The sequence below is a fragment of the Schistocerca piceifrons genome, chromosome 9, assembly GCF_021461385.2.
Source record: "Schistocerca piceifrons isolate TAMUIC-IGC-003096 chromosome 9, iqSchPice1.1, whole genome shotgun sequence".
Classification (NCBI taxonomy): domain Eukaryota; kingdom Metazoa; phylum Arthropoda; class Insecta; order Orthoptera; family Acrididae; genus Schistocerca; species Schistocerca piceifrons.
In genome coordinates this window covers 152,939,931-152,966,603 of record NC_060146.1, presented here as the reverse complement: position 1 = coordinate 152,966,603, position 26,673 = coordinate 152,939,931, and positions in this window count along the sequence as shown.

Genomic DNA, 26,673 nt, shown 5'->3' with positions numbered 1-26,673 from the left:
GAAAAATTAATTACCTACCACAATATCAGGGGGCAGCTGCACCCAAGATAGATCACCAAAAGGTAAAGCTACAGTGTAGTTGTCCTGTGGGTACTAAAGTAGCCTCAGCGCAGTGTTCTCGGATCATTAGTGGTGTGCTTGTTGTTAGTACTTTGTTTTAAAATAACAGGACATTTAGGTAGTTAGTCATTGTAGTATATAGTAAGTGTGTATTAGTTAATGTCCATTTCTTGTGTGATTATGTCAGTGAAACCTGAGTGTTAGGATATTTAGTTCAGATTTTATTTCTTTTGTTTACTATGGTTAGATTGCGTAGTCAGAAATATATCAACATGGATAATGAGCAACAGTCAGTAAGTAGTGATACCGAGTTGGAAAGTGGGACACAAAGTAATGTTAGTGACGTAGTTCAGGAAGTACAATGTGAGAATCTGGGGGCAGAAGGACAAGAAATGTTGCCATTGCCACCCAGTGATTCAGTTGATAGCGGAAATACTGTGCCATCCGCAAGCACTGGACACGGACCAGAGAGTGGTGAGGTGTCAGAAGTGCAATCATTAAGAGTTATGTTCGAGCGCATGCTCAATTTCCAAGCTGAATTTGTACATATGCAAGCAGAGCGTGACCAGAGATTGGTAGCTGAATTTGCATGCAAACAAGCAGAACGCGATAAAGAACACTGATGCTAAACAAGCAGAGCGTGATAAAGAACGTGATGCTAAACAAGCAGAGCGTGACCGACGCCTGCATGAGAGGGACTTGCAGTTGATGCAAACTTTAGAAGTTATGCAAAGTGAGCTTGTTAGTTTGAAACAAAAATATGAAACCATACCCAAAACAGTGCATGAATTAAGCGAAAGAGTAGACAGTATTCAAGTGGCTAACGCCAATATCGTAGAGGAAATTAGTGTCCTGACTAACAGAGTCGAGCAATTGGAAATTGACACAACTCAAGTAATTGAGGACAAAGTGATCGAGCAAGTGCACAAAGTAGAAAATGAAGTCATAAAAGAAATAGATCAGAAAGTGCACGCCGCAATTGAGGCCAGAGATGTGGGCTCAAGTGCGGATGTGCAAGATCTAAAAAGGATAGTGCACAAAGACATTCCGCTGTGGCAGCGGAGTGTGGACCGTCGTCTTGCCGAAATGGAGCTCAGCTTGCGGCATGGTGAGGCACAGGCGTATGTCACGCCAGCCAGGTCCAACAATGATAGGCATATAAATACTGCAGTAAAAAATTGCGACTGCGAGACAGAACAGGCAACCAATGTAAGCGAAACAAATAAATGTCATTCCAAAGTAGTGATTGAAGAAAGCTTGATTAGGAACCGACAGTTTCAGATCTTTACAACGGAGAAGAAATCTGTTCACCATGTAGTGTTTATCAAGGGATTTAGAAACATTTTGCCTAGCGTTTGGAGTCATACCCAGAAAATACAGTTCGTTATGTCCTACATACAAGGAGATGCTGCATTATGGGCAACCGAAGCAGCTGACAGTTGCGATACATATGAGCAATTTGAAAAAGCATTCTTGGCCAAATATTGGTCAACATGTATCCAGGAGAGATTACGGAAGGAGGTATATAATCCAGAGCCGTATTCTCCACGACTAGGCAATTTGCGAAAATATTTCGAGAAGTACATTAATAAGACCCGTTACTGGGACGAACAGATTTCATCCCGGGATTTGATCAGGCTTTTGAAATCACACTTGCCGATACATGTAAAGGAAAAACTTATACACGTGCCTGAAAATGATATGGAACATTTCTTGTCTGTTCTGGACTCAATTGACCTGATTCAGGAGGACGTTAAGGCAGCCTCTGAACAGGCTAGAAGTAACGGAAACGGTTATAGAAATGGTTGAAATAACACGCCTCCACCAAGTAATGGAAACGGCGGAGGTAATAATAGGAGACAGGAGTATGCACAAAACGGAAATAGAGGTAGAGACCGGAACGGCAATAGTCCGCCGGTGAATAATGACCGGAAAAGGAGGTTCGATGACCGGTATGAGACAGGCCCACCAAGCAATAATAGATGGAAAAATGCCAGGGGGCCGAGCAACACTAATACTTATAATGATGCAAACCGAACTTGGCCGCAGAACCAGAGGCCCAGTCCGGACCGGCAAAACAGTGATAGATATGACAATAACCGACCGCCACCACAAAATGCGCCAATTGCGCAACCGTGGCGGCCGACGCAACACAACGTGCACATAGTGGAGGTCAGTGACACAGAGCAGCCACGCCCATCCACTAGCAACAATTCAACAAACTAGATGCAGCCGAGATACGCTCTCCATCGTCGGCTGAGGTTTGGAGTGAGAGCAGCCCGACACAGAACAAAACACCGAACAAAATCTGTATCCTTAGGTATAATGACGGGGTACAGATGGGAGATGAATTAATAACTGAACCATCCACGTGCATAAAGGAGCACAAAGACAAAGTACAAGCGATAATAGAGATCAAAATTAACAATATTGATGTGCAAGCGGTCGTAGATACAGGTGCTACAGTCAGTGTTATGAGTATGGACTTATTCAAAGTACTGGGGAAGGAAAGGCGTATGCTGACTTTTCCCGTGAATAATTGTAAAGTCACTGGAGCCATAAGTGCACAGTGACAAATAATTAAACTCCAAGTGCGGGTAGAGATGTATGTAGGGGATGAAGCCATAGCGTGCTCATTCCTGGTAGTAAAGGGTTTAAAGGTAGCCTGCATTTTGGGAGTAGATTTTTTAAGAGAAAGGGACGCAATAATCGACCTTTCTCGGGGAAAATTAAGCTTGATGAATGCTGGTAGGAGAATAGAATTGTCCATGCTCAGATCTGAAGAGGTACCTGTACCTAATTGTAACGCTATTAACATAAGGTGTAGGAATCAGTGGATACTACATTTAGACAATCATTGTCTAGGTCAGAATCTCTATTATCCTGACGTACAAGATGATCAATTAAAAGCAAATGTGGACGCACTTGTGAACAAAGTATCACAGTCCGAAAATTTGAACTCTATGCAACAGCAGGATTTGGTACAGTTATTATCTAATTATGCAGATGTATTTTCAGAACGACCAGGAATTGTTAAGGGATATCAGTACAATATCGAGGTAAAGCCTCACAAAACTTACTGTCGAGCCTCATACTCCATTCCTTGGTCCAAGAAGGAAATAGTAGCTAAAGAAATAAGAAAACTGATCGAGTGGGGAATAATAGAACCGTCTTTGTTCCCTTATAGTAGTCCTTTGGTGGCGGTAGCAAAAGCAGACGGACAGGTACGGTTAGTACTAGATGCGAGAGACATAAATGAAATTATTGTACCTGTTAGGACTCATCCGGAAAATCTTGATGAGCAAATTCAAAAATTTCATGGAGTGCAATATTTGACATCTATTGATATGAGAAGTTCTTTGTGGCAAATCCTGCTCACACCCGAGTCGAGGAAATATACTGCATTTATATTTGGGGGAAGGAGCTACCAATTTAGGGTACTACCTTTCGGCCTAAATGTAAGTGCAGGAGTTTTTATAATAGCCCTCGACGCGGTTTTAGGTCCGGATTTGCTGCAAAGGGTAACAGTGTATGTAGACGATCTAGTGATTGTCACTGCCACCTGGGAGGAGCACGTAGAACTACTGAGTAAAGTCTTAGAAAGGTTTAAGCAAGCGGGAGTAACAGCGAATCTTGATAAATCCAAATTTGGACGTAATCAGATTAAATTTCTAGGTCACATAATAACACCACAAGGCATCAAGCCTGACAGCAAAAAACTTGATGTAATTCGTGGGTTTCCTAGTCCGAGAACTAAGAAACAGCTCAAAGCATTTATAGGTCTAGCATCTTTTTTTAGACGGTTTGTTCCAAACCAATTAATGAATAACGAATCTTTATTGAGCCTGTTGCGTAAAAATGCGCACTGGGTGTGGACAGAAGAATGTCAACGCGCATTTGACGCTATCAAAAATGCCTTGGTAAACGCCAACATACTGCGACACCCAGACATGACAAAAGATTTTTGTATAGCGACAGATTCGTGTTCATACGGTCTGGGCGCGTGTTTATTTCAGTGGGACAGGAGCAACGACCCCACAACAATCAATGTAATCGGATTTGCCAGCCGCACACTAAACAGCTGCGAGAGAGCATATTCCGCTACCGAATTAGAGGCTCTTGCAGTGGTTTGGGCGGTAAAGAAATTTAACTATTACATCTATGGTAAAGAAGTCAAAGTATTCAGTGACCACCAGGCTTTGAGCTATTTAATGACTTGCAAATTATACCATACCCGCTTGCTAAGATGGAGGTTAGCATTACAGGAATATAAAATTAAAATCATGTACCTTAAAGGACAAGATAATGTTGTAGCAGACGCCTTGTCGAGGCTTCCACTAGGGCAATCCTCAATGTCAAATATTTTGGGACAATCGGAGGAATATCGAATACTATTAGTACAAGATAAGGTACATAGGAGGGACTTTTTACATATGTGTAAAAATATGTCCATATTGCAGGAAACTGATCCGATTTGGCGAGATATCATTAGTAAAATTAAAGAAGGAACCAATCTTAAAAGTGTTCAGAATTTCAAAATAGTAGATAATATTCTGTATTATAAAACAGGTGTGTCAAATGACCGTGGAGTCGTGTGTATACCACAACAGGCTATCCCAGCTGTAGTGTGGCACACGCATTTAGCATGGGGTCACGCTGGGATAGGCAAGACAATAAGGATTTTGTCCAAATTCTGTTATTTTAAGGCGATAAGCCAGCAGACTCGCACCATTATCAGGACTTGTCCTCTGTGCCAAAAAGCTAAGTTTCAAAATAAGTCCACAAGGTTTGAACTGCATCCTATAGTGCCTCATCGACCACTTCAGTTAGTATCTATAGACATAGCAGGACCCTACCCACGAGCCAGGGGTGGATTGAAGTACATTTTAGCGGTGTATGACCTTTTCTCTAAATATTTAAAAATATACTGCCTTAAATCAGCCACTGCTCGTGGAATAGTTAAATGGTTAGGGAAGGAATATTTTACACAAGTGGGTAAGCCTGAAGCGATAATATCGGATAATGCTTCCTATTTTACAGGCCATACCTGGAAAAACTATTTACATGAACAAGATATAAAGCATATACTAATTTCCCGTTTTCACCCACAAGCAAGTTTAGTAGAGAGAACATTTGGAGAGTTAAATAAATTTTTCAGGTTATACATTGCATATAAACACACAAGATGGCCAGATCTGATACCTAAGTTTGTAGAAGTTCACAACGCAACCCCGCATGCTTCTACGGGGTATCCACCAAACGAGATTATAATGAATAATAATAGAGTTTTGAATGAGTGGCTGGCACCTTTGCCTAAGGTCCCAGTCATTCCTGAGCCTAAGGAAGAGAAGATAAGAAAAGCAGGGTGCAACCTTACCAGGTGCGCTCAGAAAAGGAAAGAAAAATATAATCGACATGTGACGAATAACCAAAAATTTAGTGTTGGGGACTTGGTACTCTTACGCAATCATCCTAAGTCCTCGGCATCCTTGAAACAGAATAGCAAGTGGCAATTGGTGTACAGTGGACCTTTTAGAGTAGTAAGTGTGCCACATGAGTGTAGCTATCTCTTAGCAGATCCCCACTCAGGGAGAGTACGGGGACTGTATCCGCGTAAGGATGTAAAAGCATTCCTACAGTAAAAGACTAATAGTCCTATGTGGACACCATTCTTTTGTAAATAATGAACATTAATGATGTGTGATCTTTAGAGATAATATACTAGTGTAGAAGTGTTTAGTTATAAGAATATGATTGACTTTCTCATGTGTATGGATATTTGTGTTATGTACTCTTTTAATTTGTGTTATCTAGAACATGCTCTAAATGTTTGCACAGATAATCTGATTAGTGCAATTATTTGTAGTGTTAAGCTGTGACAGAGTTCAATCAAAAAGAACATTTTAGTAATGATTAGTTAGTGTACTACATAATTTTCTATGTGCCCAAATTTGAAATATTTCTTGGCACAATCTTCTCTATTATGTGTATGTATGTATATATGTGTAGCTGTCAGATTGACAGATTCGAACCCAGAATAATATCAATAATATGAGGCCCTGAGAACTTTATTATCTAACCAATGTTATTAGAGAAAATAATGCACCCAGTAGTGACCCGAGGGCACCACGGGAGGCAAACTTGTTGCAAATTTATGTAATGCAAAGTTACGTACAAAGAAGCTTCAATTGAAGCATGTGCAGATTCAAACAGTAAAAAAGAGCTAGCCAGATACAGTCCAAGTCAATTTTTGCCTACAGAGACTACACTGTAGTTACGTAGGACGTTGATAGTAAAGTGTGACATGAGTTCAAAGGAGTTATTGAACAATATGCCTGAATCCGGCTGGAATGCACAAATAAAATCTACTCGAACACGAATATAGATGACTTTTGGGCAAACTAATACCAAATTTTAATATTTTGTTACCATGTACGCAAATATCACACCTTGGTAAAGAGTTACGAATGTGCTATTACAAAAAAAAAAAAAAAAATTGCACAGCGGACATTGTAAATAAAAATAAAGGAACTTAAACAAAAGTGCAGTATTGTGCGGCAGAGACAGACAGTGACTGTTAAACCTGCAGCAATACGTCACGGAATAGTTGTGTATAAGTGATAAAAAACTGTATCATCGCCGTGTGTGCAAGTGGACAAGGAACTAGCACGACACGAACAGTGAACCGATAACGGACGGTGGATCAAGCTAGTGTCAAACTTTAACTCTTTGTGTGTCAAGGGACGCTAGGAAAGCGCATTGACTACGAAGATACATTTTGTCCTAAGGTGAAAACTTGCGTGTGACTAATGACAAGTCATGACATGGTGAAAAATATTGTATGCCCATAAAACGTGTTACTGTGACAACGAAATATTGTGCAAACCAGACTAGTGAAGGCCTACTGAGTAATAACTGTCACTAACTGTGTGCGTTCTTTCTCACAGCAGGAAAAATACCTATAAGGATAGTACACTGTTTCTGAACTTGTTGCATGTTTCCTGGAGCACTGCAAGAAAACGTCGCACGGGCGAGCGGATATCCAACGCGCATCCGTCTACATCAGCTATGCAGCGGCCGCAGCAGCCCGTAGCAGACCAGACAGACAGCCACGCCCCTCCGCGCCGTAGCTGTCAACGCCGGGGGCGGTGACCTACACGGAGTCAGCGCGCCGCGCCGAGCGCCGCTCAACAATCACTCCGCACCGCTCACCAAATACAGCATTATTGATTTTTTTTTATGTTCACATAAACTGAATAACATGTCAATGACTTCATTTCGATAAACATTGAACATTTACTACGTAGGACAAGTGACCTTGTAGTGTATCACATGAATAATAGTATCACACACAAAAAAACTTCAGTCGAACTGTATGTGACTGTGATATTGTGTAATTGTGTAACCGTTTGTGACGAACTGAATTTAATTCAAATGAATAACTGCATTTAATTCAAATGACCATGAACCAACTGGGATGGCTGGGCTCCGGCACAGTTTTGCCCAGGTTTCCTGTTTGCCTACGCTCAAATGGGGGAGCCATGAACTTATATAATCCTGGGACTAAATAAAAGAGCCATTCCGTAAAATATACAAGTGTAAAGAACGTTACTGGCACCATTGTGTCAAAGTGTAAAAACTCTTTGCCAAATGCTGCCAGGGGGCAATGTAACGTTCCCTGGCAAACTCACGTTATTAAAAAAAAAAAAAAGAGTTTATTTGTACCATATACGCCGCTCTGGGCAAGTTGTATATATCGTAATTATTGAACAAAAATATTACTGAATGTGGTGTAAAAGACATTTGTTATTCTCCTTATATTTTTTGTTGTAATATTTGTCTGTATTTAGGATAGGAATTTTTCTGTATTTATTATGTGATTGTAAAATGTGTCAGTATTTGCGATAGCAGAGATATGTTGCCAGAAGAGAATAATATCGTCAATTTGCAAAGAAATGTTAATAGTCAGCAATACTATTTAAGCACAATGCATTATGTATTCTTTGGTCTTCTCTGTTCAGAAGTCATTGCGGTAGGACACTGTGAAAGAGTTTTTTACGAATGGGTAGACTTCTTTTGTCTCTGTCTGGACTTAGCCGCCATTAGACGATGCGTTACGAATTAATGTGAGTTGTATTGTTGTTTGATCTAAATATATTAGAGTTTATCAAAAGTGTGAATTATTTATGTAAATTAGCTTGCCCACGTCATCTATAAAATTTCTTTAAGAATTTTTCAGCATTTTTTAGCGGTGTTGCTGGGCTGTGCCGCGACCAACAATAGCAAACCCGTAAATCGGGAACAGGTGCATAAAAATCAATGGTGAATTAAGAAATTGTTCTTCCTTTTCAGAGATCCTGTGGCTGATAAAATTTGAATTAATTATACGTTTGTGCATTCGTAGGCGGATAGCTAATGTTAGTTAACATTGAAATTTAAACAGTTTGGTTCTTTCAAAATATCTTAAATGTGTAATGAAGTAGGTTTGATCAGTGATAAATGTCGGCTTGGCAATAATTAAAACATTTTCTGCTAATAGAGGTAATCTTGTGTTCTATGGCTAGTGCCGGGATAAAATTCAGTAAAAATATTTAACAAAAAAATCCACTGCATCAGGAAAGTGTATGCCAAGGCCGAATGATTTAAAGGACCCAATTCTCAACCTAATATTCTTAACCAGTTCATATGAGTTCACGTAAATACTATTTTTTCTTTAAATGTACGTAATAATTAAGTGAGTAAAAATTTTTTATTACCACACGAAAATAAGAGAGTGGTTCTACAACAAAGTTCGCACGAAAGAAAATTAACTTAAAAACAACAGATAAATTTTATTATTCTTCTTTAACGAAATTTCAAATCAATCCCATTCATTACGACCGATTTCGTTAAAAGTATTCATAATTTTTAAATTTTTCACTATCTTAAAATTCAACTTTTCACGTGTTCACCTTACTGTAACTTAATTTTTTTAACAAATCATAAACTGAGAAATAATATTTAACTTGATTAATAAAACATGTAATAACTGATTATTAGAGCACATGGGAGTTTCACTGTTTAGCAGTACAAAGGTATTCACAGAGCTCAGAAAAGCGTTGGAACATTTTAAGAAATCTAAATTTCAAAAATACCTCCCACAAATTCACAGTACTGGAACCTCTGTACCTGCGTTTATTACCAAATAAGATCACATTTACATTAAATTCAATATTTATTGTGTTTAAGTTTTTAACGAAATCGGTCGTAATGAATGGGATTGATTTGAAATTTCGTTAAAGAAGAATAATAAAATTTATCTGTTGTTTTTAAGTTAATTTTCTTTCGTGCGAACTTTGTTGTAGAACCACTCTCTTATTTTCGTGTGGTAATAAAAAATTTTTTACTCACTTAATTATTACGTACATTTGAACTGGTTAAGAATATTAGGTTGAGAATTGGGTCCTTTAAATCATTCGGCCTTGGCATACACTTTCCTGATGCAGTGGATTTTTTTGTTAAATATTTTTACTGAATTTTATCCCGGCACTAGCCATAGAACACAAGATTACCTCTATTAGCAGAAAATGTTTTAATTATTGCCAAGCCGACATTTATCACTGATCAAACCTACTTCATTACACATTTAAGATATTTTGAAAGAACCAAACTGTTTAAATTTCAATGTTAACTAACATTAGCTATCCGCCTACGAATGCACAAACGTATAATTAATTCAAATTTTATCAGCCACAGGATCTCTGAAAAGGAAGAACAATTTCTTAATTCACCATTGATTTTTATGCATCTGTTCCCGATTTACGGGTTTGCTATTGTTGGTCGCGGCACAGCCCAGCAACACCGCTAAAAAATGCTGAAAAATTCTTAAAGAAATTTTATAGATGACGTGGGCAAGCTAATTTACATAAATAATTCACACTTTTGATAAACTCTAATATATTTAGATCAAACAACAATACAACTCACATTAATTCATAACGCATCGTCTAATGGCGGCTAAGTCCAGACAGAGACAAAAGAAGTCTACCCATTCGTAAAAAACTCTTTCACAGTGTCCTACCGCAATGACTTCTGAACAGAGAAGACCAAAGAATACATAATGCATTGTGCTTAAATAGTATTGCTGACTATTAACATTTCTTTGCAAATTGACGATATTATTCTCTTCTGGCAACATATCTCTGCTATCGCAAATACTGACACATTTTACAATCACATAATAAATACAGAAAAAATTCCTATCCTAAATACAGACAAATATTACAACAAAAAATATAAGGAGAATAACAAATGTCTTTTACACCACATTCAGTAATATTTTTGTTCAATAATTACGATATATACAACTTGCCCAGAGCGGCGTATATGGTACAAATAAACTCTTTTTTTTTTTTTTTAATAACGTGAGTTTGCCAGGGAACGTTACATTGCCCCCTGGCAGCATTTGGCAAAGAGTTTTTACACTTTGACACAATGGTGCCAGTAACGTTCTTTACACTTGTATATTTTACGGAATGGCTCTTTTATTTAGTCCCAGGATTATATAAGTTCATGGCTCCCCCATTTGGGCGTAGGCAAACAGGAAACCTGGGCAAAACTGTGCCGGAGCCCAGCCATCCCAGTTGGTTCATGGTCATTTGAATTAAATGCAGTTATTCATTTGAATTAAATTCAGTTCGTCACAAACGGTTACACAATTACACAATATCACAGTCACATACAGTTCGACTGAAGTTTTTTTGTGTGTGATACTATTATTCGTGTGATACACTACAAGGTCACTTGTCCTACGTAGTAAATGTTCAATGTTTATCGAAATGAAGTCATTGACATGTTATTCAGTTTATGTGAACATAAAAAAAAATCAATAATGCTGTATTTGGTGAGCGGTGCGGAGTGATTGTTGAGCGGCGCTCGGCGCGGCGCGCTGACTCCGTGTAGGTCACCGCCCCCGGCGTTGACAGCTACGGCGCGGAGGGGCGTGGCTGTCTGTCTGGTCTGCTACGGGCTGCCGCGGCCGCTGCATAGCTGATGTAGCCGGATACGCGTTGGATATCCGCTCGCCCGTGCGACGTTTTCTTGCAGTGCTCCAGGAAACATGCAACAAGTTCAGAAACAGTGTACTATCCTTATAGGCATTTTTCTTGCTGTGGGAAAGAACGCACACAGTTAGTGGCAGTTATTACTCAGTAGGCCTTCACTAGTCTGGTTTGCACAATGTTTCGTTGTCACAGTAACACGTTTTATGGGCATACAATATTTTTCACCATGTCATGACTTGTCATTAGTCACACGCAAGTTTTCACCTTAGGACAAAATGTATCTTCGTAGTCAATGCGCTTTCCTAGCGTCCCTTGACACACAAAGAGTTAAAGTTTGACACTAGCTTGATCCACCGTCCGTTATCGGTTCACTGTTCGTGTCGTGCTAGTTCCTTGTCCACTTGCACACACGGCGATGATACAGTTTTTTATCACTTATACACAACTATTCCGTGACGTATTGCTGCAGGTTTAACAGTCACTGTCTGTCTCTGCCGCACAATACTGCACTTTTGTTTAAGTTCCTTTATTTTTATTTACAATGTCCGCTGTGCAATTTTTTTTTTTTTTTTTTGTAATAGCACATTCGTAACTCTTTACCAAGGTGTGATATTTGCGTACATGGTAACAAAATATTAAAATTTGGTATTAGTTTGCCCAAAAGTCATCTATATTCGTGTTCGAGTAGATTTTATTTGTGCATTCCAGCCGGATTCAGGCATATTGTTCAATAACTCCTTTGAACTCATGTCACACTTTACTATCAACGTCCTACGTAACTACAGTGTAGTCTCTGTAGGCAAAAATTGACTTGGACTGTATCTGGCTAGCTCTTTTTTACTGTTTGAATCTGCACATGCTTCAATTGAAGCTTCTTTGTGCGTAACTTTGCATTACATAAATTTGCAACAAGTTTGCCTCCCGTGGTGCCCTCGGGTCACTACTGGGTGCATTATTTTCTCTAATAACATTGGTTAGATAATAAAGTTCTCAGGGCCTCATATTATTGATATTATTCTGGGTTCGAATCTGTCAATCTGACAGCTACACATATATACATACATACACATAATAGAGAAGATTGTGCCAAGAAATATTTCAAATTTGGGCACATAGAAAATTATGTAGTACACTAACTAATCATTACTAAAATGTTCTTTTTGATTGAACTCTGTCACAGCTTAACACTACAAATAATTGCACTAATCAGATTATCTGTGCAAACATTTAGAGCATGTTCTAGATAACACAAATTAAAAGAGTACATAACACAAATATCCATACACATGAGAAAGTCAATCATATTCTTATAACTAAACACTTCTACACTAGTATATTATCTCTAAAGATCACACATCATTAATGTTCATTATTTACAAAAGAATGGTGTCCACATAGGACTATTAGTCTTTTACTGTAGGAATGCTTTTACATCCTTACGCGGATACAGTCCCCGTACTCTCCCTGAGTGGGGATCTGCTAAGAGATAGCTACACTCATGTGGCACACTTACTACTCTAAAAGGTCCACTGTACACCAATTGCCACTTGCTATTCTGTTTCAAGGATGCCGAGGACTTAGGATGATTGCGTAAGAGTACCAAGTCCCCAACACTAAATTTTTGGTTATTCGTCACATGTCGATTATATTTTTCTTTCCTTTTCTGAGCGCACCTGGTAAGGTTGCACCCTGCTTTTCTTATCTTCTCTTCCTTAGGCTCAGGAATGACTGGGACCTTAGGCAAAGGTGCCAGCCACTCATTCAAAACTCTATTATTATTCATTATAATCTCGTTTGGTGGATACCCCGTAGAAGCATGCGGGGTTGCGTTGTGAACTTCTACAAACTTAGGTATCAGATCTGGCCATCTTGTGTGTTTATATGCAATGTATAACCTGAAAAATTTATTTAACTCTCCAAATGTTCTCTCTACTAAACTTGCTTGTGGGTGAAAACGGGAAATTAGTATATGCTTTATATCTTGTTCATGTAAATAGTTTTTCCAGGTATGGCCTGTAAAATAGGAAGCATTATCCGATATTATCGCTTCAGGCTTACCCACTTGTGTAAAATATTCCTTCCCTAACCATTTAACTATTCCACGAGCAGTGGCTGATTTAAGGCAGTATATTTTTAAATATTTAGAGAAAAGGTCATACACCGCTAAAATGTACTTCAATCCACCCCTGGCTCGTGGGTAGGGTCCTGCTATGTCTATAGATACTAACTGAAGTGGTCGATGAGGCACTATAGGATGCAGTTCAAACCTTGTGGACTTATTTTGAAACTTAGCTTTTTGGCACAGAGGACAAGTCCTGATAATGGTGCGAGTCTGCTGGCTTATCGCCTTAAAATAACAGAATTTGGACAAAATCCTTATTGTCTTGCCTATCCCAGCGTGACCCCATGCTAAATGCGTGTGCCACACTACAGCTGGGATAGCCTGTTGTGGTATACACACGACTCCACGGTCATTTGACACACCTGTTTTATAATACAGAATATTATCTACTATTTTGAAATTCTGAACACTTTTAAGATTGGTTCCTTCTTTAATTTTACTAATGATATCTCGCCAAATCGGATCAGTTTCCTGCAATATGGACATATTTTTACACATATGTAAAAAGTCCCTCCTATGTACCTTATCTTGTACTAATAGTATTCGATATTCCTCCGATTGTCCCAAAATATTTGACATTGAGGATTGCCCTAGTGGAAGCCTCGACAAGGCGTCTGCTACAACATTATCTTGTCCTTTAAGGTACATGATTTTAATTTTATATTCCTGTAATGCTAACCTCCATCTTAGCAAGCGGGTATGGTATAATTTGCAAGTCATTAAATAGCTCAAAGCCTGGTGGTCACTGAATACTTTGACTTCTTTACCATAGATGTAATAGTTAAATTTCTTTACCGCCCAAACCACTGCAAGAGCCTCTAATTCGGTAGCGGAATATGCTCTCTCGCAGCTGTTTAGTGTGCGGCTGGCAAATCCGATTACATTGATTGTTGTGGGGTCGTTGCTCCTGTCCCACTGAAATAAACACGCGCCCAGACCGTATGAACACGAATCTGTCGCTATACAAAAATCTTTTGTCATGTCTGGGTGTCGCAGTATGTTGGCGTTTACCAAGGCATTTTTGATAGCGTCAAATGCGCGTTGACATTCTTCTGTCCACATCCAGTGCGCATTTTTACGCAACAGGCTCAATAAAGATTCGTTATTCATTAATTGGTTTGGAACAAACCGTCTAAAAAAAGATGCTAGACCTATAAATGCTTTGAGCTGTTTCTTAGTTCTCGGACTAGGAAACCCACGAATTACATCAAGTTTTTTGCTGTCAGGCTTGATGCCTTGTGGTGTTATTATGTGACCTAGAAATTTAATCTGATTACGTCCAAATTTGGATTTATCAAGATTCGCTGTTACTCCCGCTTGCTTAAACCTTTCTAAGACTTTACTCAGTAGTTCTACGTGCTCCTCCCAGGTGGCAGTGACAATCACTAGATCGTCTACATACACTGTTACCCTTTGCAGCAAATCCGGACCTAAAACCGCGTCGAGGGCTATTATAAAAACTCCTGCACTTACATTTAGGCCGAAAGGTAGTACCCTAAATTGGTAGCTCCTTCCCCCAAATATAAATGCAGTATATTTCCTCGACTCGGGTGTGAGCAGGATTTGCCACAAAGAACTTCTCATATCAATAGATGTCAAATATTGCACTCCATGAAATTTTTGAATTTGCTCATCAAGATTTTCCGGATGAGTCCTAACAGGTACAATAATTTCATTTATGTCTCTCGCATCTAGTACTAACCGTACCTGTCCGTCTGCTTTTGCTACCGCCACCAAAGGACTACTATAAGGGGACAAAGACGGTTCTATTATTCCCCACTCGATCAGTTTTCTTATTTCTTTAGCTACTATTTCCTTCTTGGACCAAGGAATGGAGTATGAGGCTCGACAGTAAGTTTTGTGAGGCTTTACCTCGATATTGTACTGATATCCCTTAACAATTCCTGGTCGTTCTGAAAATACATCTGCATAATTAGATAATAACTGTACCAAATCCTGCTGTTGCATAGAGTTCAAATTTTCGGACTGTGATACTTTGTTCACAAGTGCGTCCACATTTGCTTTTAATTGATCATCTTGTACGTCAGGATAATAGAGATTCTGACCTAGACAATGATTGTCTAAATGTAGTATCCACTGATTCCTACACCTTATGTTAATAGCGTTACAATTAGGTACAGGTACCTCTTCAGATCTGAGCATGGACAATTCTATTCTCCTACCAGCATTCATCAAGCTTAATTTTCCCCGAGAAAGGTCGATTATTGCGTCCCTTTCTCTTAAAAAATCTACCCCCAAAATGCAGGCTACCTTTAAACCCTTTACTACCAGGAATGAGCACGCTATGGCTTCATCCCCTACATACATCTCTACCCGCACTTGGAGTTTAATTATTTGTCACTGTGCACTTATGGCTCCAGTGACTTTACAATTATTCACGGGAAAAGTCAGCATACGCCTTTCCTTCCCCAGTACTTTGAATAAGTCCATACTCATAACACTGACTGTAGCACCTGTATCTACGACCGCTTGCACATCAATATTGTTAATTTTGATCTCTATTATCGCTTGTACTTTGTCTTTGTGCTCCTTTATGCACGTGGATGGTTCAGTTATTAATTCATCTCCCATCTGTACCCCGTCATTATACCTAAGGATACAGATTTTGTTCGGTGTTTTGTTCTGTGTCGGGCTGCTCTCACTCCAAACCTCAGCCGACGATGGAGAGCGTATCTCGGCTGCATCTAGTTTGTTGAATTGTTGCTAGTGGATGGGCGTGGCTGCTCTGTGTCACTGACCTCCACTATGTGCATGTTGTGTTGCGTCGGCCGCCACGGTTGCGCAATTGGCGCATTTTGTGGTGGCGGTCGGTTATTGTCATATCTATCACTGTTTTGCCGGTCCGGACTGGGCCTCTGGTTCTGCGGCCAAGTTCGGTTTGCATCATTATAAGTATTAGTGTTGCTCGGCCCCCTGGCATTTTTCCATCTATTATTGCTTGGTGGGCCTGTCTCATACCGGTCATCGAACCTCCTTTTCCGGTCATTATTCACCGGCGGACTATTGCCGTTCCGGTCTCTACCTCTATTTCCGTTTTGTGCATACTCCTGTCTCCTATTATTACCTCCGCCGTTTCCATTACTTGGTGGAGGCGTGTTATTTCAACCATTTCTATAACCGTTTCCGTTACTTCTAGCCTGTTCAGAGGCTGCCTTAACGTCCTCCTGAATCAGGTCAATTGAGTCCAGAACAGACAAGAAATGTTCCATATCATTTTCAGGCACGTGTATAAGTTTTTCCTTTACATGTATCGGCAAGTGTGATTTCAAAAGCCTGATCAAATCCCGGGATGAAATCTGTTCGTCCCAGTAACGGGTCTTATTAATGTACTTCTCGAAATATTTTCGCAAATTGCCTAGTCGTGGAGAATACGGCTCTGGATTATATACCTCCTTCCGTAATCTCTCCTGGATACATGTTGACCAATATTTGGCCAAGAATGCTTTTTCAAATTGCTCATATGTATCACAACTGTCAGCTGCTTCGGTTGCCCATAATGCAGCATCTCCTTGTATGTAAGACATAACGAACTGTATTTTCTGGGTATGACTCCAAACGCTAGGCAAAATGTTTCTAAATCCCTTGATAAACACTACAGGGTGAACAGATTTCTTCTCCGTTGTAAAGATTTGAAACTGTCGGTTCCTAATCAAGCTTTCTTCAATCACTACTTTGGAATGACATTTATTTGTTTCGCTTACATTGGTTGCCTGTTCTGTCTCGCAGTCGCAATTTTTTACTGCAGTATTTATATGCCTATCATTGTTGGACCTGGCTGGCGTGACATACGCCCGTGCCTCGTCATGCCGCAAGCTAAGCTCCATCTCGGCAAGACGACGGTCCACACTCCGCTGCCACAGCGGAATGTCTTTGTGCACTACCCTTTTTCGATCTTGCACATCCGCACTTGAGCCCACATCTCTGGCCTCAATTGCGGCGTGCACTTTCTGATCTATTTCTTTTATGACTTCATTTTCTACTTTGTGCACTTGCTCGATCACTTTGTTCTCAATTACTTGAGTTGTGTCAATTTCTAGTTGTTCGACCCTATTAGTCAGGACACTGATTTCCTCTACTATATTGGCGTTAGCCACTTGAACACTATCTACTCTTTCGCTTAATTCTTGCACCGTTTTGGGTATGGTTTCATATTTTTGTTTCAAACTAACAATCTCACTTTGCATAACTTCTAAAGTTTGCATCAACTGCAAGTCCCTCTCATGCAGGCGTCGGTCACGCTCTGCTTGTTTAGCATCACGTTCTCTATCGCGCTCTGCTTGTTTGGCAAATTCAGCTACCAATCTCTGGTCACGCTCTGCTTGTTCAGCATCACGTTCTCTATCGCGTTCTGCTTGCATACATGCAAATTCAGCTACCAATCTCTGGTCACGCTCTGTTTGTTCAGCATCACGTTCTCTATCGCGTTCTGCTTGTTTAGCTACACGTTCTCTATCACGCTCTGCTTGCACACGTACAAATTCAGCTTGGAAATTGAGCATGCGCTCGAACATAACTCTTAATGATTGCACTTCTGACACCTCACCACTCTCTGGTCCGTGTCCAGTGCTTGCGGATGGCACAGTATTTCCGCTATCAACTGAATCACTGGGTGGCAATGGCAACATTTCTTGTCCTTCTGCCCCCAGATTCTCACATTGTACTTCCTGAACTACGTCACTAACATTACTTTGTGTCCCACTTTCCAACTCGGTATCACTACTTACTGACTGTTGCTCATTATCCATGTTGATATATTTCTGACTACGCAATCTAACCATAGTAAACAAAAGAAATAAAATCTGAACTAAATATCCTAACACTCAGGTTTCACTGACATAATCACACAAGAAATGGACATTAACTAATACACACTTACTATATACTACAATGACTAACTACCTAAATGTCCTGTTATTTTAAAACAAAGTACTAACAACAAGCACACCACTAATGATCCGAGAACACTGCGCTGAGGCTACTTTAGTACCCACAGGACAACTACACTGTAGCTTTACCTTTTGGTGATCTATCTTGGGTGCAGCTGCCCCCTGATATTGTGGTAGGTAATTAATTTTTCGAAATATTGAGCTCTCTTCTTCAGCTTGCCTCCGGGTACATAGTGTTCTCATGCAAAAAATCATACACAGGTATTACCACACAATATTGGTTATGCAATACATACAATACATAGCAAAATTATTAAATGTTCTGCAACAAAGTTCGACTATATTAATTCCCTAGTTATCTCACGGGTATTTAGTGGCCACTGCATATTCGTGCCCCACGTTGGGCGCCAATTTAACGAAATCGGTCGTAATGAATGGGATTGATTTGAAATTTCGTTAAAGAAGAATAATAAAATTTATCTGTTGTTTTTAAGTTAATTTTCTTTCGTGCGAACTTTGTTGTAGAACCACTCTCTTATTTTCGTGTGGTAATAAAAAATTTTTACTCACTTAATTATTACGTACATTTAAAGAAAAAATAATATTTACGTGAACTCATATGAACTGGTTAAGAATATTAGGTTGAGAATTGGGTCCTTTAAATCATTCGGCCTTGGCATACACTTTCCTGATGCAGTGGATTTTTTTGTTAAATATTTTTACTGAATTTTATCCCGGCACTAGCCATAGAACACAAGATTACTTCTATTAGCAGAAAATGTTTTAATTATTGCCAAGCCGACATTTATCACTGATCAAACCTACTTCATTACACATTTAAGATATTTTGAAAGAACCAAACTGTTTAAATTTCAATGTTAACTAACATTAGCTATCCGCCTACGAATGCACAAACGTATAATTAATTCAAATTTTATCAGCCACAGGATCTCTGAAAAGGAAGAACAATTTCTTAATTCACCATTGATTTTTATGCATCTGTTCCCGATTTACGGGTTTGCTATTGTTGGTCGCGGCACAGCCCAGCAACACCGCTAAAAAATGCTGAAAAATTCTTAAAGAAATTTTATAGATGACGTGGGCAAGCTAATTTACATAAATAATTCACACTTTTGATAAACTCTAATATATTTAGATCAAACAACAATACAACTCACATTAATTCGTAACGCATCGTCTAATGGCGGCTAAGTCCAGACAGAGACAAAAGAAGTCTACCCATTCGTAAAAAACTCTTTCACAGTGTCCTACCGCAATGACTTCTGAACAGAGAAGACCAAAGAATACATAATGCATTGTGCTTAAATAGTATTGCTGACTATTAACATTTCTTTGCAAATTGACGATATTATTCTCTTCTGGCAACATATCTCTGCTATCGCAAATACTGACACATTTTACAATCACATAATAAATACAGAAAAATTCCTATCCTAAATACAGACAAATATTACAACAAAAAATATAAGGAGAATAACAAATGTCTTTTACACCACATTCAGTAATATTTTTGTTCAATAATTACGATATATACAACTTGCCCAGAGCGGCGTATATGGTACAAATAAACTCTTTTTTTTTTTTTAATAACGTGAGTTTGCCAGGGAACGTTACATACTTCACCATACAGTTTATAAAACTGTCAAAGATTTGAAATGCTTTTGTTATACATCCGTCCTCTTTCTCTTCCCATGCTGTTGGTGGGTATAGCGGAGTGGCATCCATGCCAAGATTCCGCGCTCAAAACGAGTCAGTGGTGGGCCTGCAGAAACTTTAGGTGAAATAGTAGTGTGTCTGGTTTCTGAGCAATCTGTCTAACGTCTTCTAGGGGAATTTCATGTGGTACAAGGTCAGATGATGGAAAGTTCTGCCATTTCTTGAATAGCCACGCATATTTTTCCAGAACTGGGTGCAAAAGATTCTGTTGTGACTCAGACAAATATGCTAACTTCTCTCGTTACAGACTGCTTGGAAAATTAATAATTCTGGGAACATTTCTCACTGGCAACTTCTGCCTAAATTCTTTATCACATTGAACTTATACTTTCATTACTTCCTCAACACTAGCCAATATGGATCCACGTGGATTTTCAACATCTCTCTGACCAAAATTTGCAACTCATGCGAGCACATGAAACTTCTTTTCTCCTGTTTCTGGTTTACTTATGCTTATTCTGATATGAATTTGCAATCGATAAAGAGCTGAGCGGACCAACCAGAAAGTCCAATCTTGGCAGTGTCCGGGGTTTGACATCAATGCACAGAAGTTTTCCCATACATTTGCTGGTTCTGGCAGGGGTGCTAATCTTTGATGCCCTCACACATAAAGTTCCTCGCTACTAGGCACGTGCTTACTGTCCAAACAGTGAACTGACTCACTAAAAAGCACAGTTTTATCTTATAATCTAACACCGCCTGAAAACGGTTCAGCAACTCATTGCCAGTGCATATGGACGACAAGACACTGTTCGTATCCTGTCGGCGAAACCCTCAAAGTCATCACCATTTTTCTGCGTAAAGTGGACAAACGGTCGCTGTAATAACTGACACTCCTTTTATCAGAGTTGCGCTCTGCGAATATCTTTTGCAGGACACTAAATGTTGTGAGTTCGCGCAACACGTCTGGTGATTCGACAAAGGTGCATGCATCGTCTGTAAGTTTCAGTTTAGTTACATTTAACAGAAAACTCTCCAGCCAGAAGCAAGTGCATCCTACACTTCAGACGTTCTGGTAAAAGGTGGTAACATTCTGGCTGTTTTTTCCGATAATGAAGAAACAAAAGAAACTGCAGGAAGTACAGGAAGGGTGCTTGCTAGCATCATTTGGTACAAAAGCCACTGTTTGCACTGAGCCGTGCCGGCTCGTATCGATTGATCGATCGGGTCGGCATGGTGTGATCTTTGGGCTCGGCCGTTTGACGTGGCTTTTGGCCGCGACCGGCGTGGGGGCGAGAAAGAGGACGGCCGGAGAGCCGCGCGGCGCTGGGGAAGCAGGGAGAGCGTGGTTGAGCAGGCCGGGGCACGGCGCAGAGGTCGTGGTGTGTTTGACACGTTTGGAAGACCGAACCTGGCTAGTAGTGTGAGAACTGTAGTCGGCCACATTAAATGAATCGGGTCGTGCATCCCTGATTTGGATCTGTAAAGGATTCCACAAAAGATGTGGTGAGAATTGCTTGTCATGTTTTTGGTGCCCATATTATACTGATCCTTGCTTCCCAAGTATCGGCACCATAACTGGAAACTGTTGTCTTGCCAACCAAAAGGTCCCCTCTATTTAGAGCTATTTAAGTAAACACGTTTCATTGTGTTTGGTTAAAGGTTTATCTGGATTTTGTTATGTGATACAGTCGGAGTAAGCGAGGTGTATTGATTGGTACTATTGATGATCAGAGTGACGGACTCGTGGAGATAACATCTTGGACCTACTGATAACAAACAGACCCGAACTTTTCGACTCTGTATGTACAGAACAGGGAATCAGTGATCATAAGGCCGTTGCAGCATCCCTGAATATGGAAGTTAGTAGGAATATAAAAAAAGGGAGGAAGGTTTATCTGTTTAGCAAGAGTAATAGAAGGCAGATTTCAGACTACCTAACAGATCAAAACGAAAATTTCTGTTCCGACACTGACAATGTTGAGTGTTTATCGAAAAAGTTCAAGGCAATCGTAAAATGCGTTTTAGACAGGTACGTGCCGAGTAAAACTGTGAGGGACGGGAAAAACCCACCGTGGTACAACTAAGTTAGGAAACTACTGCGAAAGCAAAGAGAGCTTCACTCCAAGTTTAAACGCAGCCAAAACCTCTCAGACAAACAGAAGCTAAACGATGTCAAAGTTAGCGTAAGGAGGGCTATGCGTGAAGCGTTCAGTGAATTCGAAAGTAAAATTCTATGTACCGACTTGAGAGAAAATCCTAGGAAGTTCTGGTCTTACGTTAAATCAGTAAGTGGCTCGAAACAGCATATCCAGACACTCCGGGATGATGATGGCATTGAAACAGAGGATGACACGCGTACAGCTGAAATACTAAACACCTTTTTCCAAAGCTGTTTCACAGAGGAAGACCGCACTGCAGTTCCTTCTCTAAATCCTCGCACAAACGAAAAAATGGCTGACATCGAAATAAGTGTCCAAGGAATAGAAAAGCAACTGGAATCACTCAACAGAGGAAAGTCCACTGGACCTGACGGGATACCAACAAAGTAAGAGCCTACGGAATATCAGACAAGCTGTGTGGCTGGATTGAAGAGTTTTTAGCAAACAGAACACAGCATGTTGTTATCAATGGAGAGACGTCTACAGACGTTAAAGTAACCTCTGGCGTGCCACAGGGGAGTGTTATGGGACCATTGCTTTTCACAATATATATAAATGACCTAGTAGATAGTGTCGGAAGTTCCATGCGGGTTTTCGCGGATGATGCTGTAGTATACAGAGAAGTTGCAGCATTAGAAAATTGTAGCGAAATGCAGGAAGATCTGCAGCGGATAGGCACTTGGTGCAGGGAGTGGCAACTGACCCTTAACATAGACAAATGTAATGTATTGCGAATACATAGAAACAAGGATCCTTTATTGTATGATTATATGATAGCGGAACAAACACTGGTAGCAGTTACTTCTGTAAAATATCTGGGAGTATGCGTGCGGAACGATTTGAAGTGGAATGATCATATAAAATTAATTGTTGGTAAGGCGGGTACCAGGTTGAGATTCATTGGGAGAGTCCTTAGAAAATGTAGTCCATCAACAAAGGAGGTGGCTTACAAACACTCGTTCGACCTATACTTGAGTATTGCTCATCGGTGTGGAATCCGTACCAGATCGGGTTGACGGAGGAGATAGAGAAGATCCAAATAAGAGCGGCGCGTTTCGTCACAGGGTAATTTGGTAACCGTGAGAGCGTTACGGAGATGTTTAACAAACTCAAGTGGCAGACTCTGCAAGAGAGGCGCTCTGCATTGCGGTGTAGCTTGCTCGCCAGGTTTCGAGAGGGTGCGTTTCTGGATGAGGTATCGAATATATTGCTTCCCCCTACTTATACCTCCCGAGGAGATCACGAATGTAAAATTAGAGAGATTAGAGCGCGCACGGAGGCTTTCAGACAGTCGTTCTTCCCGCGAACCATACGCGACTGGAACAGGAAAGGGAGGTAATGACAGTGGCACGTAAAGTGCCCTCCGCCACACACCGTTGGGTGGCTTGCGGAGTATAAATGTAGATGTAGATGTAGATATGGTGAAACTGTAATATTTTTCCTGGTACATTGAGCTGTGTGGACGTTGTTACAGTTGGTTGAAAGCACAGGCTTAACATTGAATCTGTACATCCTGTGTTATCTAATTGCATAACTTGTTCACTCGTAAACAGTGAAGTGGTAGCCTTACTTGACTGTTTAAGTTTATCAGTATCCTATTAAGTGGTAATTTAAATTAGCTCCCCAGTTTCAGTGACCATATGTTAACCTACTAGTGTAGTTTAAATATTCTAAGCTGACGTGGTATCATGCTATTCGACCTCGTCCTTTAAGGTTACGTCAAGGGCGTTAGTTATTGATTCACGCTTGACTATTTTCTTTCAATGTTCGTGAAATAGGCTATTGTTTTATACATCGTAGTTATTTTACGTTTGAGGAATTAATGTTTGCCGTTAGTATCACGGGCTATAAGACCTTTGTTTCCAGTGTGTTATAGTGTACAGTGTGCGGCAGCCTGTCCAGCTCGCCCGCTTGCTGTGGGTTCTGTCTGGGTGTAGCCGCCTCTGGTCTGGGTCCAGTGGGCTCCCCCCTTCTGCTACTTGAATTAGCCCGTGCCTATGTGACGTCACCTGTTTTGAAAACCTGTCACGAAGGGGTGTATCTGTTTGTATTTTATTTAAAACAATTGTGATATCCATGACTGATTAAACTTTATCTCATTATTGTACTCCTTTTGCGAGCTTTACTGTGTACAGAATTTAATTTACTTGCGAATCACTTAATGCCTGTTTAAAGACTAATGTTGTTGTTTGAATAGGGCGCTTGCCCGTGCTTGTAGGGATTGTTTGCTAACTTACCTTATCACAAAAATTTTATAGATAAAGTTTTATTTGCTAAAGAAAAGTTTAATAAAAGTGTTGTTGTTATAAACTGTGAACTGTGGCCCGACCTTCCCGCTCAAAATCAATTGGCTGATTAGGGTGGACTGACCACCACATGCACTGCAGAAGCAGTAGAGGTACTTGCTGCAGTTTCACTTGCTATGTGGCTGTAGCCCGTTTAAAATTACTTGACAGATGACATCTGCCACTTCGCACTATAGTGTAGCCACATCGGCTGGCCAGCTACCGTTCGGTTACAGGCGAGGCACAAATGCGGCAGGACACTTCAGAAATACTGCTGATCCCACTGCTAGCTGCTGCCGCCGCCGCCGCGAGGTATGTCGGAAACGCGAAGTGCTCTGTCGACAGCAGACGACTTCCTTTTCAGCCCTGAATTTAAACGCACATGCTAACCCACCCGCAATATCGTGATGTACAATATACCTGAGACTCCGGCGATCGACAATCTGTGACAGAACTAAAATAGTGATCGCTTTGTTCACGGCGATTAGAGTAACCTCTACGAGCAAACACAAGACAAATAAATTTCATAACTTGTTTGTTTACATATCCATCTTCGGCAGCAAAATTTCAGTTTTTGCGCTAAAAGCACACTGTAATTTCTATCTTTCACTGATTACCTGAAACTGTCCTCACACTGGCTATACAGTATGCCGCGTTATCAAATGGTGAGCAGTCCCATCTGGCACTTGCTTTGACATTATAGGCAACACGAGCAGATGAATGAAAGGAAGAAAACCTAGAGCAAATAAAACAGTCAATACGGTGATGAAATTGACATGGCAAGGAAATATAAGTTTCAAAAAAGTGATTAAACGAATGAACTGAATAAAAATGATAATGAAACTCCTTTGATTAGATTTAAAAAATAAAAAAATCGTTACATGTGACGAGATTCTAATCTACAATCTTGTGCACTGCTGATCTCTACGCCAACCCTGTATAAAGCTGTTGTATTTACGACTCCAGTTTCCCAGTCATAACGATTCACTGACAGCCTTCAAAAATTTGGCTTCATTTACTGGAGCTTATCTAATTTAAGCTGATTTTTGTGATCATAATAACTAAACAAATGAGGCTGAATCGCATCTTGTGCAGAAGGATCGAGTAGTGTTTGGTTATTGCTGTGTGTAAAATGTGTGTATTGTGCTATTTTGTCTAAACTGACATGGTGAGACCGTGGCTGTGTACAATTAATGTAGGTTAATTCTTACAAAGAAGAAGACAGCAACCAGCCACTATTAATAGTGCCATTTATTCAGGTAAATAGCGCCGTTACCGGTTTCGAACTGGAAAGTTCATCACCAGACGGCTGTTCACATGATTTTCAAGATACACTTTACATTATCGTCAGTTTCCGATTTTTATTATTCCACTGTGGCGAAGTATTTTTGGTGTGTTGTAATCTGTGATCACATGAGGCAAATTCTTTTTGGTGTGTGTGTGTGTGTGTGTGTGTGTATGTATGTGTGTGTGTGTGGTGCTTTGCACAATATGGTGCTGTACAATTTACATAAGTGCTGGATATATTTAGGAATATGCGAAAAATACAATCCTGCAACGTCGCAACAAAATTGCGCGGAATTTTCGACAGCAACAACACACCAAAAATACTTCGCCACAGTGGAATAACAAAAATCGAAAACGGACGATAATGTAAAGTGTATCTTGAAAATCATGTGAACAGCCGTCTGATGATGAACTTTCCAGTTCGAAACCGGTAACGGCAGGGAATCGGAAGTGAACTAATTGTTGTGGCATTTTGGCAGCGGCCAACAGTTCAGGCATGACGTTGAGCGATCTTATTGGAGTAAAGCAACTACGATGCATGAAGTCTCGGCTATCAAGTAATTTTTTACGGGTTATTATTTGACGTACTAGGTCAGCAATCTATTTCTGTGGCTGCATCTGTAATAACAATGGATTAACCTGTTCCTGGATTAGAGCGGTGTTATCTACTTCAGGGTTCTTACAAGGGAACCTCCCCATCGCACCCCCCTCAGATTTAGTTATAAGTTGGCGCAGTGGATAGGCCTTGAAAAACTGAATACAGATCAATCGAGAAAACACGAAGAAGTTGTGTGGAACTATGAAAAAAATAAGCAAAATATACAAACTGAGTAGTCCATGCGAAAGATAGGCAACATCAAGGACTATGTGAGGTCAGGAGCGCCGTGGTCCCGTAGTTAGCGTGAGCATCTGCGGAACGAGAGGTCCTTGGTTCTAGTCTTTCCTCGAGTAGCCGGCACGGAATCTCACCGTGTTCGGTCAGAGGGTTACGTATTCTCTGTAATAAAAAAAACTGAGTTAATCGATCATCAACGAACTTCATCGGATGTCTTACGGCGTCCGCCCCGAGCAGATACAACGAACAAAATCGAACAAAATGAGATTAAAAAAAGTGAAAAGTTTAATTTTTTA